This window comes from Trachemys scripta, unplaced genomic scaffold (genome assembly GCF_013100865.1).
Source record: "Trachemys scripta elegans isolate TJP31775 unplaced genomic scaffold, CAS_Tse_1.0 scaffold_26, whole genome shotgun sequence".
Classification (NCBI taxonomy): domain Eukaryota; kingdom Metazoa; phylum Chordata; order Testudines; family Emydidae; genus Trachemys; species Trachemys scripta.
Genome location: NW_023260511.1, coordinates 2,675,910 through 2,693,899, shown reverse-complemented (window position 1 = coordinate 2,693,899; position 17,990 = coordinate 2,675,910).

Here is a 17,990-nt window from a genome sequence, read left to right as displayed (position 1 = left end):
AAAGGTGCCACAGGACTCTCTGTTGCTTTTTACACATTGATCAGAGGTCTCCAGTGAGCTGCCAGTGTGACATTTCTATTTATAAACCCAGGCTTAATGTGCTGAGTCGAGAAAATGTATCTGAGTAAAGCTGGAAATGTCCTCACTTTGCACAATAAGGCTCACAGCTGCCCGAGGATGAGCAGGTGCTACAGCAGAGGCGAGCAAACTACGGTCCGTGGGACTGTCCTGCTCAGCCCTTGAGCTCCCGGCCAGGGAGGCTAGTCCCCGGCCCCGCCCCTGCTGTCCCCGCTTCCCTGCAGCCTCAGCTCTCTGTGCCGCCAGCGCTCTGGGTGGCGGGGCTGTGAGCTCCTGCCGGGCCGCGCGGCTGCCAATCCTGGTGCTCTGAGTGGCATGGTAAGGGGGCGGGGAGTGGGGGGGAGGGGGTTGGATAAGGGGCAGGAGGTCCTGGGGGAGCAGTCAGGGGACAGAGAGCAGGGGGCAGTTGGATGGGGCGGAGGTTCTGGGGGGAGCAGTTAGGGGATAGGGAATGGGGGGATTGGATAGGCGTGAGAGTCCCGGGGGGCCTGTGAGGGGGCGGGGGTGTTGATAGGGGTTGGGGGATTCAGGGGACAGGGAGCAGGTGAGGGGTTGGTTAAGGGGTGAGGTCCCGGGGGGTGGTTAGGGGTGGGAGGTCCCGGGAGGGGGTGGTCAGGGGACAAGGAGCAGAGGGGGTTGGAGGTTCTGAGGGGGGCAATCAGGGGGCCAGAAGTGGGAGGAGGGATAGAGGGCGGGGGCCAGGCTGTTTGGGGAGGCACAGCCTTCCCTACCCGGCCTTCCATACAATTTTGGAACACTGATGTGGTTCTCAGGCGAAAAAGTTTTCCTACCCCTGGGCTAGGGACACCATCCCTGCCCATCCTGGCTAATTCATTCCTCTATGAATTTATCTACAAAAAGAACAGGAGTACTTGTGGCACCTTAGAGACTAACAAATTTATTAGAGCATAAGCTTTCGTGGACTATAGCCCACTTCTTCAGATGCATACCATACTAATAAATTTGTTAGTCTCTAAGGTGCCACAAGTACTCCTGTACTTTTTGCGGATACAGACTAACACGGCTGCTACTCTGGAACCATGAATTTATCTAGTTCTTTTATGAACGCTGTGGTAGTCTTGACCTTCACAACATCCTCTGGCAGAGTTCCACAGACTGACTGTGCGTTGTGTGAAGAAATACTTCCTTTTGTTTGTTTTAAACCTACTGCCTATTAATTTCATTTGGTGACCCCTAGTTCTTGTGTTATGAGAAGGAGTAAATACAAATTCCTTATTTACTTTTTCCAAACCAGTCATGATTTTATATCCCTCAATAAGGGGGAGGGATAGCTCAGTGGTTTGAGCCTTAGCCTACTAATCCCAGAGTTGTGAGTTCAATTCTTAAGGGGGCCACTTAGGAATCTGGGGCAAAATCAGTACTTGGTCCTGCTAGTGAAAGCAGGGGGCTGGGCTCAATGACTTTTTAAGGTCCCTTCCAGTTCTAGGAGATAGGATATCTCCATTAATAAATAAAAAATCATATCCCCCCCTTAGCTGTCTCTTTTCCAAGCTGAAAAGTCCTCATATGGAAGCTGTTCCATACCCCTAATCATTTTTGTTGCCCTTTTCTGAACCTTTTCCAATTCCAACATATCTTTTTTGAGATGGGGCAACCACACCTGCATGTAGTATTTATGATGTGGGCATACCATGGATTTATATAGAAGCAATATGATATTTTCTGTCTTATTAGCTACCCCTTTCTTAATGATTCCCAACATTCTCTTCGCTTTTTTGACTGCCGCTGCACATTGAGTGGATGTTTTCAGAGAACTAGCCACAATGACTCTCTTTCCTGAGTGGTAAGAGCTAATTTAGATCTCATCATTTTATATGTCTAGTGGGCTCCACGGGGCGCCAACAGCATTTAATGGTGGTTACGGTTAAAAACCGTTCTAGGTGACCCCTCAGTTCTAGCACAGCTCCAGATGCCCGATGGCTTGCTCCCTTCCCTTGCCACAGTCCGATTGCTGGGATGCATGAGAGAGCTAAGAAGTATGCCAACAGGCACCTCCGATGGGACCCCAGCACTGCTCTGCCTTCATTGGGCCAGGACAACCAGAAGTCAGAGCAGCCTGGCCCAGGATCACAGCCCAACTCCCTGAGCTAAAGGAAGAGCAACTCCCAGGGTTGGGTTTAAGGCCCTGAGTGTCTCCGCGAGTTGCACACAGGCCAGCTCACAACCATACCACAAAGAGGCAACACAGCTCATAAAAGATGCTGTTCCAGGTGTTTCCTGCATTTATTAACAATGAGCTCGTTGTCCTGTTCAGAACGTGCCCTGCCATTAAAGGCCTGTCAGGACATATGCTGCAAGCATGGCCCTCCCCTTGCTGGGGGTAGAAGCAGCAATGTGGGATGTGCCCCTCGCACGCACTAGTGCAAGAGCCCAGGGTGGGTGGAATGTTTGGAACTAGGAGGTGAAGCTGCCATCTTCCCAATCCAGGCCAGCCTCCCCCGCAGCCCAGTGTTGCTGGCGTCCTCCTAGTCAGTACATCTCTCGCTGAGGTCGCTGGATGCCCAAAAGACTTGGGACATCTGTGAATGAAACAATGTGAAGGGGGGGGAGGTGAGGATAGAGACTGAGAAAGAAATGGAGCTGAGCCAAGGACACCATGGAATGAACTAAATCATTACAGCGATAATCCTCCTGGCAATCCTCCGCAGAGGCACAGAGCTCTGCTCACCCTCTAACCGCTTCCTCCGATAATTCCCCCAGACATCTCAGCAGCTGCGGAGCACACTCTGCCCTATGGCACAGGGAGGCATCTGGGTGGCAGAGGAATCTCAGCTCTGAAAATACTGGACAAATCCTACAGCTACAGCAGGGACTTCGGAAGCATCATTTCTGATTCCCAGAGGTGGGACAGTTTGACAGTGGCTCTTGGAGAGCGACAGGCCAGAGCCACAAAAGTAGACCCAGATTCAAACAGGCCAGATTTTAAGCTGTCCGGTCTCTGCTCTGGGCCAAGGGAGATTTAAGGTCTGGTTTTAGATTCCAAAACCCCCTCCTCACAGCTAAACCATGCTGCAATCCAGGCATCCTGCTTCCATGTAACTGTACATCTCATGCCCTCAGCTCATTGCTTTGCCTGGAAAAATCAGTGAGTCCAGCCAATGTGCAGATTCACCTCTAAGGGATTTTGCAAAGTCTGAAGTGAATGGCTCAAGCTGCCTTTTAGTGATAGATCATGAGAAATCTCCTCCTGCTCACAGATAGACAATCTACCCATGATTTAGGTCACAAACGGTATCCTACTCTGAGGATGATTTTGGCCCATCCTTGTAATTCTACATGATTCTGGGATTTCACAATTTAGAGGCCAATTATCAGTTAGAGGTGGGATTTCCCCCCTGCAATTTCAAGGAAGTGGAACGTTTTTCTGGATACAAATAATGAAAGATGTCCAAAGTTTGTTTGTGTCCTTGACTCTGGGGCATGGACTCAGACGTATGCTTTCAGGCTGACCAGAGACATTGCTGCTGGAATTACCCAGCTGAATGTCTGAGCAGAACCACCCACCCATAAATGACAGTTACTCACTGGCATATATAACTGTCATAACTACAAAGGGAAGGGTGTAACAGCTGTCTTGTGTACAGTACTATAAAATCCCTCCTGGCCAGAGACTCCAAAATCCTTTTCCCTGTAAAGGGTTAAGAAGCTCAAGTACCTGTCTGGCATCTGACCCAAAGGACCAATAAGGGGACAAGATACTTTCAAATCTTGGGTGGGGGGAAGGGCTTTTGTTTGTGCTCTTTGTTTGGGGGTTCGTTCGCTCTTGGGACTGAGAGGGACCAGACATCAATCCAGGTTCTCCACATCTTTCTAAACAAGTCTCTCCTATTTCAAACTTGTAAGTAAATAGCCAGGCAAGGCATCTTAGTTTTACTTTATTTTCTCAACTTGTAAATGTACCTTTTACTAGAGTGTTTATCTTTGTTTGCTGTACTTTGAACCTAAAACTAGAGGGGAGTCCTCTGAGCTCTTTAAGTTTGATTACCCTGTAAGGTTAATTTCCATACTGATTTTACAGAGATGATTTTTACCTTTTTCTTTAATTAAAAGCCTTCTTTTTAAGAACCTGATTGATTTTTTCCTTGTTTTTAGATCCAAGGGGGTTGGATCTGTATTCACCAGGAGTTGGTGGGAGGAAGGAGGGAAATGGTTAATTTCTCCTTGTTTTAAGATCCAAGGGGTTTGGATCTGTATTCACCAGGGAATTGGTGAAAGGTTTCTCAAGGCTACCCAGGGAAGGGAATTAGTTTTTGAGAATGGTGGTAGCGGACCAGAACTAAGCTGGTAATTAAGCTTAGAAGTCTTCATGCAGGCCCCCACATTTTGTACCCTAAAGTTCAAAGTGGGGATACAGCCTTGACAATAACCGACTCCTCTCCCGTTGCTGGGTCCTCTCCAGGCTGCCCCTTGCTGCCATTGCCAGTTCTCAGGGGCTCAGGGAGGGTGGGGGCTCCTTTCTTCAGGATGCAGGTGATGATTGGGGAAGACACCAGCAGGAGCAAAACCAGGGCAGAGCGGAGAAGCCAGACTCCAAGGGACATAGCAGGCCCTTGGGAAAGGGAAAGGCAGAGAGTGACATTCTGTTCCTCGGTGGAACATCCAGCACCCTTATAGTATGATTGTGTGGTATCTAATGCAAAGTTTGTCATGTCGGGTGTCTTCACAAGGCTCATGATGTACTGAACATTGTTGTTATAGTAATGTTATAGGTTGTAATTTCATGTATATAGTTATGAGGCTGAAAATGTGTCCTCATGGCTTAAAGTGGAGGGGCAGTTCACATCTCATCAGGGCATGTATGGGACAAACCCAGCCCAACATCACAGGAACAAAGCATACTGGCCTAGGCAACAACAAAGGATCTGTTGGACTCTCCAGTGAGTCACCCCCCTTCCTCTGGTCAGTTTGGGACTGCGGTGAGGTAATGATCACCTGACTCTGAAGGGGGGATGCAAAGCCAAGAGAGAAGAAAGGATATGATGAAAGGGAGAAACATTTGCCATGCTCTTCCTCTCTCTTCCACTTACACCTCAACACCAAGTGACTGAAGTGCTGATCAAAGTTAATAAATTTGTTTGTTTATTCTACTTGAATCAGTGAGTTCGGTTTAAAGCGTGTCAGAGACTCCCCTTGGGATAACAAGCCTGGTACATATCAATTTCTTTGTTAAATTGACAAACTCATATAAGGTTGCAGCATCCAGTGGGCATAACTGGACACTGCATGATGGAGGTTCGTAGGGTTGTGTCTGGGACCGGAGATATTGGCTAGTGTCATTTGGTTGCACAGTCCAAGGAGTAGCTTACATGCCAGAGGCTGTGCGTGAACAGCCCAGGAGTGGGGGTTCTCACAGCAGAGCAGGGTAAGGCTGGCTCCCAGAGTCGAGGCTTGGAGTGACCTAGCAGATCACCGGTCCAGATAACTCCAGAGGGGAACATCACAGTGGCGCAGCAAGCAGGGTGTATGTGCAACTTTTTACCCGAAGTGGAATTCACACTTTAACCACTGATATTTGTGATTTTTAGTGAGTCTTAAGGGCAGTGGCTAACAACAGTCAGGGGGAGGTCACAGTTTTGTTATTTTCTGTTTGCTTATTTCGGGAAAGGGAAATAAGAACAGGAAAGCAGGAAAATGAGTGAAAGCAGTGAAGCGGTTGCAAAGTTGGAGCTTTTTAGGCTACAGGTTGCACAGAAGGAGAGGGAACACCAGAGATTATTACAGCTGAAAGAACTGGAGATAATAGAAAAAGAGAGAGAGTAAAGAAAAAAAAGAGAGAGAGAGAGAGAAAGAAAAAGAAAGAGCGAAAACACCAACTGGACCTGCTAGAGAAGCAGAACCAGACACCCCTGACCCCAGCGACTCCCATCACTCCAAAAATCCACAAATGGGAACACTTATGTCCTGCGTACAGTGAAGAGGATGATATTGCTGAATATCTGACTGTCTTCGAAAGGCTGTGTGTACTACATGAAATCCCTGATGATAAGAGAGTTCCTACCCTGACTGCGAAATTAACTGGTAAAACCTCAAACTCTATTAAATAGAATGCCAATTGAAGATGCTTTAGACTATTGTAAATTTAAAGATACTGTTTTACGAAGTTTTCAGATTACCCCTGAAACATATAGAGTTAAATTTAGGACTCTTAAGAGGGATATTGGTATGAGTAATGGGGAATATGTAAACAAAATGAAAGATTTGTTGGGGAAATGGGTGAGGGTAAAGAGGTGGCAAGTTTTGAAGGAATGCTTGATCTTGTTGCTCAAGAGCATTTCTTAAGCATATGTAAGGCCAAAGTAAAGCAGTGACTATGGGACAAAGATGTAAAGTCTGTGGATGAGGTGGCTGTTTTAGCTGATGCCTTTGAACAGAATCAGGCATCTATTAAGGGCAGGCCACAGAAAGAGGGGTTTAAAACTGGTGGGAAGGGAGGATCCCATTTTGCCCCTGGAAAGAGAGAAGGGGGCTGGGAGCCTAAACATTCTCTTACCCCAAAACATTCCTCTACTGGTAACTCTCATCCCAAATCTCCTGTAAAAGCAGAAGAGCCCAAAAGGTGCTAGCAGTGTAATTCCACTGATCACCTGAGGAATAAATGCCCTGTGCTAGGAGGAAGCAGGCAACCAATAGCTCATGTTAGTGCTGCTGTCCTCAACACAGAACCCCTCAGGCAATTGAAACCTATCATATTGGTTCTGTGAGGTTAGCTTCTGCAGAACCAGATATGGAGCATGTTAAGGCTGTCCAAATTGATGGAAGGGAATACTTGGGGCAGAGGGATACAGGGGCCCAGATCTCTCTGGTTAAGCAGAGTGTGGTCCCAAAGGGCAGTATGCTACCTGGCCAAATGGCAGAGATTGTGGGGGTGGGCAAAAGCAGATTCCTTGTACCACTAGCTAAAATCCATGTGGTTTGTGAAGGTTTGGAAAGTGTTTTGACTGTAGGGGTAATAGAACACCCCTATTCGACCTGCTCCTTTTTCCGTGTAGCTCAGGTTAAAGTATTTGCCTGCAGCAGGAGGTGATTTTATTCTGGGACCCCCGAGGGAAAGGTTAAGGTCTCAGGAACTGCTGAGAGAATGGGAGAGAGCATCTCCTTGATTCTTCAACAGCAGGGGGGAGCCATGTGCTTCCAGGTGGGAGAGTGGTTGAGACCAACTCCTGCATGGCAGCTGGAGGCAACACCACTTCAGGAAGAGATGGGGGTGTAATGCCTGCCAGGGAGAGAAGTGTCCAGGTTCTTAGCTGCCAGCAGGTTGCAGCTGAACCAGAGACAAACCCAGCTCTAGGGAGCATAGAGCAGTGTATCCCAGAGGAGAGCCCAGGGAAGGGGCAGGGAATCTCAGAAACCACTGAGGTGGGTGAGGATTTTGTGACTCTGTAACACAGGGAAGCAGGGTGCTTCCAAGTATGGGAGGGGTTGAGACTAGCTTCTTTCCAGCAGAAGGCAACATGCCCTCAGGTGCAGGGGCAGTAGAGGTGTGGTCAGTTATTAAGGAAACTGTCCCAGTTGTTAGCTGGCAGAGTTTTGCAGCTGAACAAGAGATAGAACCCTTCCTAAGGAGCAGAGAGGAATGTGTCTTAGGAGGGGGCCCAGGGGAGGAAACTGGGGAAGGAATAGTAGGGGTACTGTAAGGATAAGGCCTTTGTCTGCAGCCATATTGTAAGGCCTAAAGCCTAAGGCCTTTGTCTGCAGACAGATTAAAAGAGCAGCCAAGCAGCAGCCATTAGCTGAGAAGCAGGAAGTCACATCCTCACATTCCATCTAAATTACATTAAAACAATGTCATCTCAGGCTGTTAAGAAGGAGACCCCGTCCTAATAACACCCACTATCACCAGATAAAGAAACAGATCTTAAGATGGTTAAAGAAAACTTACTTTGACAGCATCCTGTCTGTCCAGAAATCACTTATCAAGAGTTGTGATTGTGAAATCCTCATTTCCCTATTGTCTTGTCATTATGGTCCCCACTTCCCTATTGATTATCTGTATGCTCTCTGTCTGGTTCTTTCATTGTTTCTGTCTGCTGTATAATTAATTTTGCTAGGTGTAAGTTAATTAGGGTAGTGGGGTATAATTGGTTAGAGAATTATGTTACAATATTAGGATTGGTTAGATAGATTTCAGTAAAATGATTGGCTAAAGTATAGCTAAGCAAGACTCAATTTTCACTATATACACTGGGGTCCAAGAAGGAGACCAGCTGGGAAGAGAAGAATAAGAAGAAGGAAAGACCAGGAAGAAGAAGATCTCACCCCCAAGACTCAGCCTAAGATCAGAGCTATTAATAATCCTCTGCACGACTGTGATGTGCAGCAACTAGGACCCAGACGAGACCAACCTTGCCTGGCCAACAGGGAAAGTCCATCTGCCTGATCAGGATTGGTGAGCATGGCATTGTATGGTTAATGTGTATTCTGCTTGGTAATTGTTAATAAATAGGATATTACTGTGTCAGACTCTTTCACTGGTAAAAGGTCCTGCACACCTGCAGAAGTAGTATGCACCTGGAGCCCTACGTATTGGGAAAGGGTGTGGGTACTTAAATTGACCAGATTAGTTGCACCCTGAGCCCTACGAATTGGGTACGGGTGGCCCTGAGCCTTACGGATTGGGTAAGGGTTGGTGCTTTTCTCCTGGAGTCCTACGGACTGGGAAAAGGTGGGGGTGCCTAAATTAACCGGGTTATGTCTGGAACCCTATGAACTGGGAAAAGGTGGGGTACCCTAATGTGTGCAGGTAACGAATTGGTGGAGAGAATGCGGGCAGTGTAAGGTCGTTTGGACCGAATCAATCGAGCCTCACACAGTGAATAGTCGTACAAAGGTAATAACAGCAGAACACAGGTGCCATTTTGTCAAAAAGGGCTGCTACCTGCTTGACAGAATGAACACTCTAGCTTCAGGAGGGAATAAAGAAAAGGACTCAGGAGAGAATAAAGAAAAGGACCCAGGAGGGGTGGGGGTTAGTTGAGGAACCCACCCTCCTTGCTAAATGGGCAGCCCAATGGGGTCCATTCCCATGGGAACAAGATTCTTTCCAGGGGAAGGATGCCCTTGACTCCACCTGTAAGGGGTTTGAAGCTTTCTGTAAGTGCATGAAGCTAAAACCAAAGAAAAAGGCTATGAAAGCAGCCGCTGGTTGGGCATTATGGAAAGCTGTCACTAATCTCTCCAGCCTGGTAGTACTCCAGGAAAGGCAACTGGAGGATTACAAATTGGTGTGGGATATAGTTAAGGATAATTTGGCTCAGGATAAGGCAGTGCGCCAGTGTGGCTTCAGCGTTACAGAATGCAACGGCTCTACAGGCAAAAGCAGGAGAGTGTGAGCAACTGAAACAGAAAGTAGAAAACCTGAATGGGGAAGTGTAGGGGGTTTGGCTGGGGCTCGTCCCCCTCCAGGGCGGTGGGGAACCAGGCTGCCTCGCTACTTAGGTCAGGTGAGTCGGGGAATTAGCCTGGCTGTGCAGCAAACAGTCAGCAGCTCAGGCCCTCAGGCAGGGGCGGAGCAAATGGTTCAATATTAGCAGGCCCAGGCCCTGGATCAGAGCAGGGCAACAAACAGTCAGTAGCTCAGGCCCTCAGGCAGGGGCGGAGCAGACAAATAAGTTTAGGAGGCCCAGGTCCTGGTTCCGAAGGACCTGGGAGAGGGGGAGATGGCCACCCGCAAGCTGGGTGGCAGGGGGGACGCAGGCCCACCCACTCCACTGCGTCCCAGCCCGGGGCCCTAGCAGCGGCAGAAGATCCGCTGCTTCGTCAGTGGGGATCCTGGCCGCAACACACTGTCATAGGCTCTGGCAGTGCTGCAGCCAGACTGGGATCGGCTGCCCCCGGCTACTTCCTATCTCCCCCTCTAGAGGTACCTGCATCTGGATGTTGTCTTCCACGGAATCCAGCACCATGGGCTCCTCTGGGTACCCGATGAGCGGTAGGCTTGGCAGCTCCTCTGGGTAACTTGCCACAGGCAGGCTTAACAGCTTCCCCGGGGTCTGGTCAGCGTCTGGCCGGTCCGCAGGTTGGCCGCAAACTGCAGGAGTCTCCCAACCAGGAGCTAGGCCACAGGCGTCTGGCTTCTTCGGCGGTGGGACCTCTAGTGAGCTCTGGGGTTGGGCTTTTGTACTTCCTGTCCTGCGCCCTGACCTCTGAGGGGGCGGGTGCAAGCTCCACTGGCTCCACCCACTTTGGCGTCCGGAGGGGCTCGTCCCCTCTGGGGCAGCGGGGAACCAGAGATTAGGGAAACAAATATGCCCCGCTATGTTAATTGACACCAGTGTTTCAGTATGTGTGCTTGGAGAGCAGTGGCTTCCCGAGGACACTGTGGGAACAAAAAATTCAACACAACTAGTATCATACACGGGGAAGACAGTGGAAGCATTTATCATGAGACCGATCCTGACCCGTGAAAGAAATTGGGAATCATGGGTAGATTATTGTATTCAGAAGCGGGATCAAACTGGAGACGTGGATAAGGAGCATGGAATATTGGGCATGCCTTACCTTAATGGTGGGGGGCTCATTGTGGATTTAACCAACAGGTTCCTATGGGCAAATAGTGAAGAGCCAGCAGAAACATCCACCCCCTTCATTAATGCTATACATAGGTGTGCGGCCATAAAGGCCCCAGAAGGTGGGCAAGCAGAAGAAGGGGACCTATGGGTGGAAAAGTTTCCCAGGGTATGGGCCAAAAAGAAATTAGAATGTGGAAAAATTGACGCAGAGGTTTTAATCCGAGGACCTGACCCCCATCCACAGCGCCAATACAAGTATCTGTTAGAAGCAGAGGAAGGAATAAATTCTACCATTAAAATATTTTTAGGACATGATGTTATTGTGCAAATGGCTAGTACTAATAATGCCCCGATTTGGCCTGTACTAAAAGGGGATGGGAAGACCTGGAGAATGAGAGTGGATTTTAGAGCATTAAACGCAGTAACCCCTGCCACTGTCCTGGGAGTGGCCAAGTGCCAAGAAGTAGTTGCTGCAGTAGCAGCAGGAGCACAGTGGTTCTCAGTAATAGTCTTGGCAAATGCTTTCTTTGCCATTTCCTTACACCCTGAGCCTTGGTACAAATTTGGTTTCACTTCCAGGGGACAACAGTTCTGTTTTACAAGGGTCCCCCGGGGGTTTCATAATGCCCCCGCAATTTGTCACTCCCATGTGGTCAAGATGTGGGGAAAATTGACACCTGAAGACCAAAAGAAAGTAATTTCCTATGCTGATGATAGATTGGTGCAAGGGGACAATAGAGAGGAGGTTGGTAGAATCACTGAGCACGTGTTGCAAATCATTCAGGATACTAGATTTAAAGCTAGTAGAGCCAAGGCCCAGCTGGTATAGCAAGAGATAAAATATTTAGGGTTCATATTGGGAAAGGAAGGATGAACCACAGATGCACAATGGGTTGAACTGATTGGAAAACTTCCCACCCCTACTGATGTAGCATCCTTAGGAGCCCTTTTGGGAACCCTGAACTTTGAGGGATTTCATTGAAATGCCTGCGGACAAGAGTCGCCCACTGTGCTTTCTCCTAAAGAAAGGGAAGGAGTGAGGGCTTGATCAAACAAAGGCATTGCTGACCCTGAAACAGGCTCTGGCTCAGGCCCCGGCCCTAGCATACCCGAAGGTGGGAGAACCATTTATCCTGCAATTGACTAGTACTGATATAGCACTGGGAGCAGCGCTACTGCAGAAACAAAGCATGGGGAAGTTACAACTTGTGGCTTATGGGTCCAAAACACTTAATTATAGGGAGCAAAATTTTACCCCCTTTGAGAAAGAGTTTGGCCTTAGTGTGGGCCTTGCAGCATTGGGAATATATCATTGGAGGATCCAAAGTCATACTACAAACAATACATTCCCCATTGAGATACATAATATCAGGAAAAGCGCAGGAAGGGCAGGTATCTAATCCTAGGTTGGCACAATGGACTGTGGCCCTTGTAAATCGAGGGATAACTGTAGAAAAGGGAAAGGTTCTATCCCCTGCACCATATGGCCTTGTAGTGCAAGGACAAGAGCGTGAGTGTTCTCTCCCAGAGTAGAACAAGGTGGAGTGGCCAGTGAAATCAGGATTCACCCTACAGAAAGCCCAGGAGAAAAATGCACAAATTTGGTTTGTGGATGGGTCTAGCTATTTGTCAGGGTTTTTAGTGGATATAGTCTTTTTGTGTTGTGTAAGTCCCAGCACAAGTGTGGGTACGGAAAAGTCATAAGGGTAAAAGAGATTCATAAAGAAAATATGTTCAGGCGAAAAGAGTCCCCTAAGGACAACACTCAAGAAGATCAGAAAAAATTACCATTTGTACAGGAATCTACTCCTTTTAAGAAAATTTTACAAAAGTTTGGGCACAGCCCATGGACTGGACAAGCATTAGCTGATGTACATACTATAGTTGATTTAGAAAATAGATTGGCAAAATATCTTTTGGTCTGAAGGGCATCGATTCTGATAAAAATGGACTCGGCTGCAATTTGGCTATAGTGGGATGCTTGCAATGAGGCATTTCTCCGCTTGGTTAGCTGCCGAGAGGAGAATGCCACACTGCATGAGAAACGTGGTGTATCTGAAGGAGAAACTGATGGAAAATACTCGCCACCAGGGTCCAAAACAGCCCCAAAAGCAAAAAACAAAAACAAACAAACAAAAAAAACCAAGTAGCTTTGAAATCCTTTCAAGGGAAACCTAGTCTCGGGTGGGAATGGACCCAAGTCCACTTTTTGGTACAAGGATTTAAGACGTTAGGGGATTTAATCCACACTCCCGATATGGTTGATGAAATTATTCTGGGATCCGACTGTTCAAAAACAATGTGGTATTTGATATGCCTAGAGGTACCCTTTGGAAGTTAGAAATTCCCCCTCCCCATTCAGGAAAAATTGGGCAGGGTGTTCTGTTAACAAAAGAGGGAGAGAGACCAGTAGCCGCACTTACAGCCCAACAGGTTGAAATTTGGCGCTTGAAATTCCCCTCGGCATGGACTCAAAAGAAAACAGATTGCGGTAAAATTAATGCTTGTGTTAAGATTGTTGGGGAATTTGTGCCGCCCCAAAAACAATACTTGTACCTGAGAGTGGCAGAGGCCCAACTGGTGCAAACCATCCAGGAATTAAAGCAACAAGGGGTCATTCGAAAAACAAATTCACCCTTTAAGTCCTCTGTGTGGCCAGTGCTAAAGGCAGACAGCCAATCCTGGTGTCTAACAATTGATTATAGAAGAATCAATAAGGGCAGTGGCACCATTCCTATGGCCTCTATTGTGGCTGATATGACACAGATCATACAAAAAGTGCAAGCCACATCTAAGTATTTCTCAGTTATTCATTTGGCCAACTGTTTCTTTGTCACACCCCTACATCCGGACTCACAAGATCGGTTTGCCTTTACAATAAAAGAGCAACAATGGACCTTTTGTTGGTTACCTCTGGGATATCACAACAGTCTGGCTATTGCCCATGGGCATGCTGTGGATATGTTAGACCAGTTGAGTCCACAAGAAAGATCTTTTGTGTTTTCATATGTAGATAACATTTTGATATTTGGGGAAACTGAGGCACAAACTCAAACACAAAAAAGTTTTGGCATGAATTCAGGAAATAGGGTTCAAAGTAGCTTTAGCCAAGGCTCAGTTGGTGCTACCTCAGGCTATATACCTGGGCATAGTTGTTGGCCAAGAAGGGAGACAGGTAAGGGCACTAATAAAAATGCCGGCCCCTAGCAACGCCCACTCTTTAAGAATACTGCTAGGAGGATTCAATTTTTTCAGATCACACATTTATAAATATGCTGAAATAACTCACCCATTGTGGAAACTGCTAAAAAATAAAGACAGAATGGGAAGGGGGAAAAGAGCAGGACTCTGCTTTGAACTTTTAAAACAGAAGGCTCTCTCAGCCCCAGCCCTGCATTTCCCTGATGAATCAGCCTTTTGTTATTCATTTGGCAGTCAATAACATGGCCTTGGCTGCCACACTATTACAAAATATTGAAGAGGGAAAGCTAGTGCCAGTAGCATATGAATCTAGGAAAATACAAGGAGCAGAAATAAATTTTGATCCCTGTGAATGTGAGCACCTAGCAGCCGTCTGGGCAGTACAATCTTTTGAGCCACTCACAGGAACAGCCCCTATTACTATCCAAAGCACCCACACTCCCCTCAAGTACATTTTGTCAGGGAGATTGATGGGCGGTAAAGTCTCAAACACCCAAATGGCTCAATGGACACTTATCTTAGTCAACAGAGGGGTGACTACAGAAACGGTGTCCAAGCTGGACTTGCTAACACATGCCCTGATTAAAAAAGGAAACCGACATGAATGTCCAGAGGTCACTCTGGAGCAAAGAATTGCCTTGGTAGAGGCACCCCCACTGGAAGAATTAGCTACCGTAGGTCAAAAAAAGCACTCACTGACGGGAGTGCAATGGTAGTAAAAGGGAAAAGATGTGTAAAATACGCTGCCATTAATTTAAAGGAGGAAATCATTCAGGGATGTCTAGATCCGCCCAGCATGCTGAGTGCCACGCAATTTATCAGGTTTTAAGGCAATATGAAAATTCCCCACGGCCCATGTATATTTATGCTGACAGTGATTTTTGTGTAAAGGGGATACAAATTTGGATACATGATTGGTATAGGAATGGGTGAAAAACAGCAGATGAAAAGGATATTGCATATTCAAAGGAATGGAAATGGATTTACCAGTGGGTAACACGGAACCCTAAACAGTTAAAGGTGTGACATGTAAAGGCACACAGTAAAGGAACGGGTAATCGAGGCCACCCGGAATAATCGGGTAGATACAATAGCGCAACAGCATGACATAGCAGTTGTAACTAGAAATCAGAAAAGGGGTGTCTGTGCTGACACATCTGAGCCGACAGATGGCACTACAGACCGCTCTAACCGAATTTCAGAAAAAATAGAGAGACAGGAGTTACTTAAAGTAACCCAGGAGTTTATGCATAAAGGAGTGGAAGGGACTTCAAAAAGGTTAAAGCAAGTAGCAGAATGGGAGTGTATGGAGAATGATGCTAAAACATGGGTGAGAAATTGTATGTGGTGCGCTCAGGACAAGACTCGTCCTCTGCATTGGCAACCCATGATGCACCAATGAAGGCTTGGGCCATGGCACAGGGTTCAAATTGATTTTAGTAATAAATTACCAAAGAGTAAGAAAGGATTCCAGTTGTGATGGGTTGGATCGCAGAAACCCTCTGGGAGCTGCCACTTGATGTTCCAAGAATACTTCTGCCCCTGCTTTCCTGCCCTGGCAGCTTAGGACTTCAGTGCCCTGCCTGGTTTGAGCCAGACCCGCTAGCCTGCTGCAAACCCAGACCCAAGTCTGAATCACGTCCCCTAACAGCTGTAGACTTATCTGAAAGCAGCTAACAGAAGTGTTCTTGTCTTTAACACTCAGATGCCCAACTCCCAATGGGGTCTAAACCCAAATAAATCCGTTTTACCCTGTATAAAGCTTATACAGGGTAAACTCATAAATTATTCACCCTCTATAACACTGATAGAGAGATATGCACAGCTGTTTGCCCCCCCCAGGTATTAATACATACTTTGGGTTAAATAATAAGTAAAAAGTGATTTTATTAAATACAGAAAGTAGGATTTAAGTGATTCCAAGTAGTAACAGAATTGTTACTAAGTGAATTACCAAGTAAAATAAAATAAAACACTCAAATCTAAGTCTAATGCAGTAATACAATTGAGTACAGATAAAAACCTCACCAGTAAGCTTCCTTTTTACAGACAAGTCTCCTTCTAGTCCGGGTCCAGCAATCACTCACACCCCCTGTGGTTATTGTCCTTTGTTCCAGTTTCTTTCAGGTATCCTTGTGGGTGGAGAGGGTCTCTCTTTAGCCAGCTGAAGACAAAATGGAGAGGTCTCCCACGGATTTAAATAGACTTCTTTTGTTGGTGGAGTCCCTCTCCTCTCTCCTATGCAAAGTCCAACTCCAAGATAGAGTTTTGGAGTCACATGGGCAAGGCTCATGTCCATGCGTGACTCAGAACTACAGGTAGCAGCCATTGTTCACATGCTACCTTGAACGTTCTCAAGTAGACTTCTTATGTGGATTGGAGCATTCCAAGATCCATTGTTCCTTAAGTGCTTTCTTGATTGGGCACTTAACTTTGCAAATTCCTTTCTAAAGAAGCTGACTAAATGCCTTACAAAGCCTTAGAAATCAAGCAAGTATACAGCCAATATTCATAACTTCAAATACAAAAATGATATATGTGTACAAATAAGATGAATAGATCCAGTAGACCATAACCTTTACAGAGATATGTTACATGGCACATGTAGCATAAAACATATTCCAGTTATGTCATATTCCCATAAAGCATTATGGGATACATTGTCACACCAGTATTTATTGGTGACAACTTATCCCTTTTCAGGATGGGTGGAGGCATTTCCCACTAAAAATAACAGCACCAGGGTGGTAGCCAAAAAGTTCTTTAATGAGGTAGTGTGCAGATATGGCACCCCCGAAATAATAGATTCTGACAATGGGGGAGCCTTTGTAAGAGAGATCTTTACAACAATGATACAAGCCTTGGGAATTAAACAAGAGCTCCATATACCATACCAGCCTCAGTCCTCAGGCCAAGTAAAGCGCACGAACCGCACTATTAAGGAAGCGCTCCAGAACGTAGTAAATTACACAGGAAAAGACTGGCCAAATAAACAGCCTTTGATTTTGGCTGCCATCTGCACCAGTAATAGACTAAGAACAAAAATCCAACCCTTTCATATTCTGTTTGGACATCCAATGCGCCTAATGATTGATCCTAGTTACCTGGTACAGGGTCAAGAAGAGAGCTCTTATATAACCCAGTATGATTATTTTCAATGGCTCAAACAGTTACAAGAAGATAAAACCACCCTCCAGGATAGGGTTAATCAGGCCATCGAACACATGAACAACAAAATTCAGAACCAAAGGCCCACAAAGGCAGCCTTGTGGGAAACAGGGGACCAAGTCATGTACCTTAGAATGGGAAAAAGGGGTCACTCTCTGGAATCAAAATGGATAGGCCCTTACTCCCTAGTGGACCACCTTAGCCCATTGGTATACCGCATTGAAAAAGATGGAAAATTGAAATGGGTACATGTTTCACAAGTTAAACTGCAGAAAAGGACTTCCTGGAACTGGAGGCACTGCTTAACCACCACAATTTTAATCCACAGAAAATGAGACTCCAGTGTAAGGTCTGGCTTTACCTGCTTCTGGGAACTTTTAGTGCCCAGATAATTAGAGAGATCATGGGAGAAGATGCAGCCCTTCTTATAAGCCAATATTTAAGGAATAATTCATTCCCCGCCAACAAATCAGGGATTCCTACCTGTGATCCGGTAATCCTCATAAAATAGTGTAATCAAAACACTAGCCAAATCTTAAAACCCTTAAAAAATACCAATGTGTATTCCTAGAAAAAAAAAGTGGAATTTAAGGCTTACCTTATCACACCGCAGGAATATCAAACCACTGGGAAATAGGGATTAAAATAAAAGGTCCCTATAAAAATACCACCTAAAGTTCGAGCTATCCACAATTAGCATATCAATGGAACAAGCCTGTTAAAACAAAAACAATACTAACAGTTATTGTGGAATACTGTCCAATACCCCATAGTAAATTGAACCTATGGTTCCTGGACACATGCACCAGAACCTGGACCAGGAACTATGCATTCAAAAAAGGTCCCCCAATTAAAATAAAGAAACCACAATTGTTTGTGACTCAAAGTAATCCAGTAAAAGTCTTGTTAAATCCACTATTAGTAAAAATAAAAATTAATATGAATTAGTTAAACGTGACTCAGTTAAACGTGTCTAAATTAAAACCCAAATGTTCATCCAATTTTAGGGTTCAC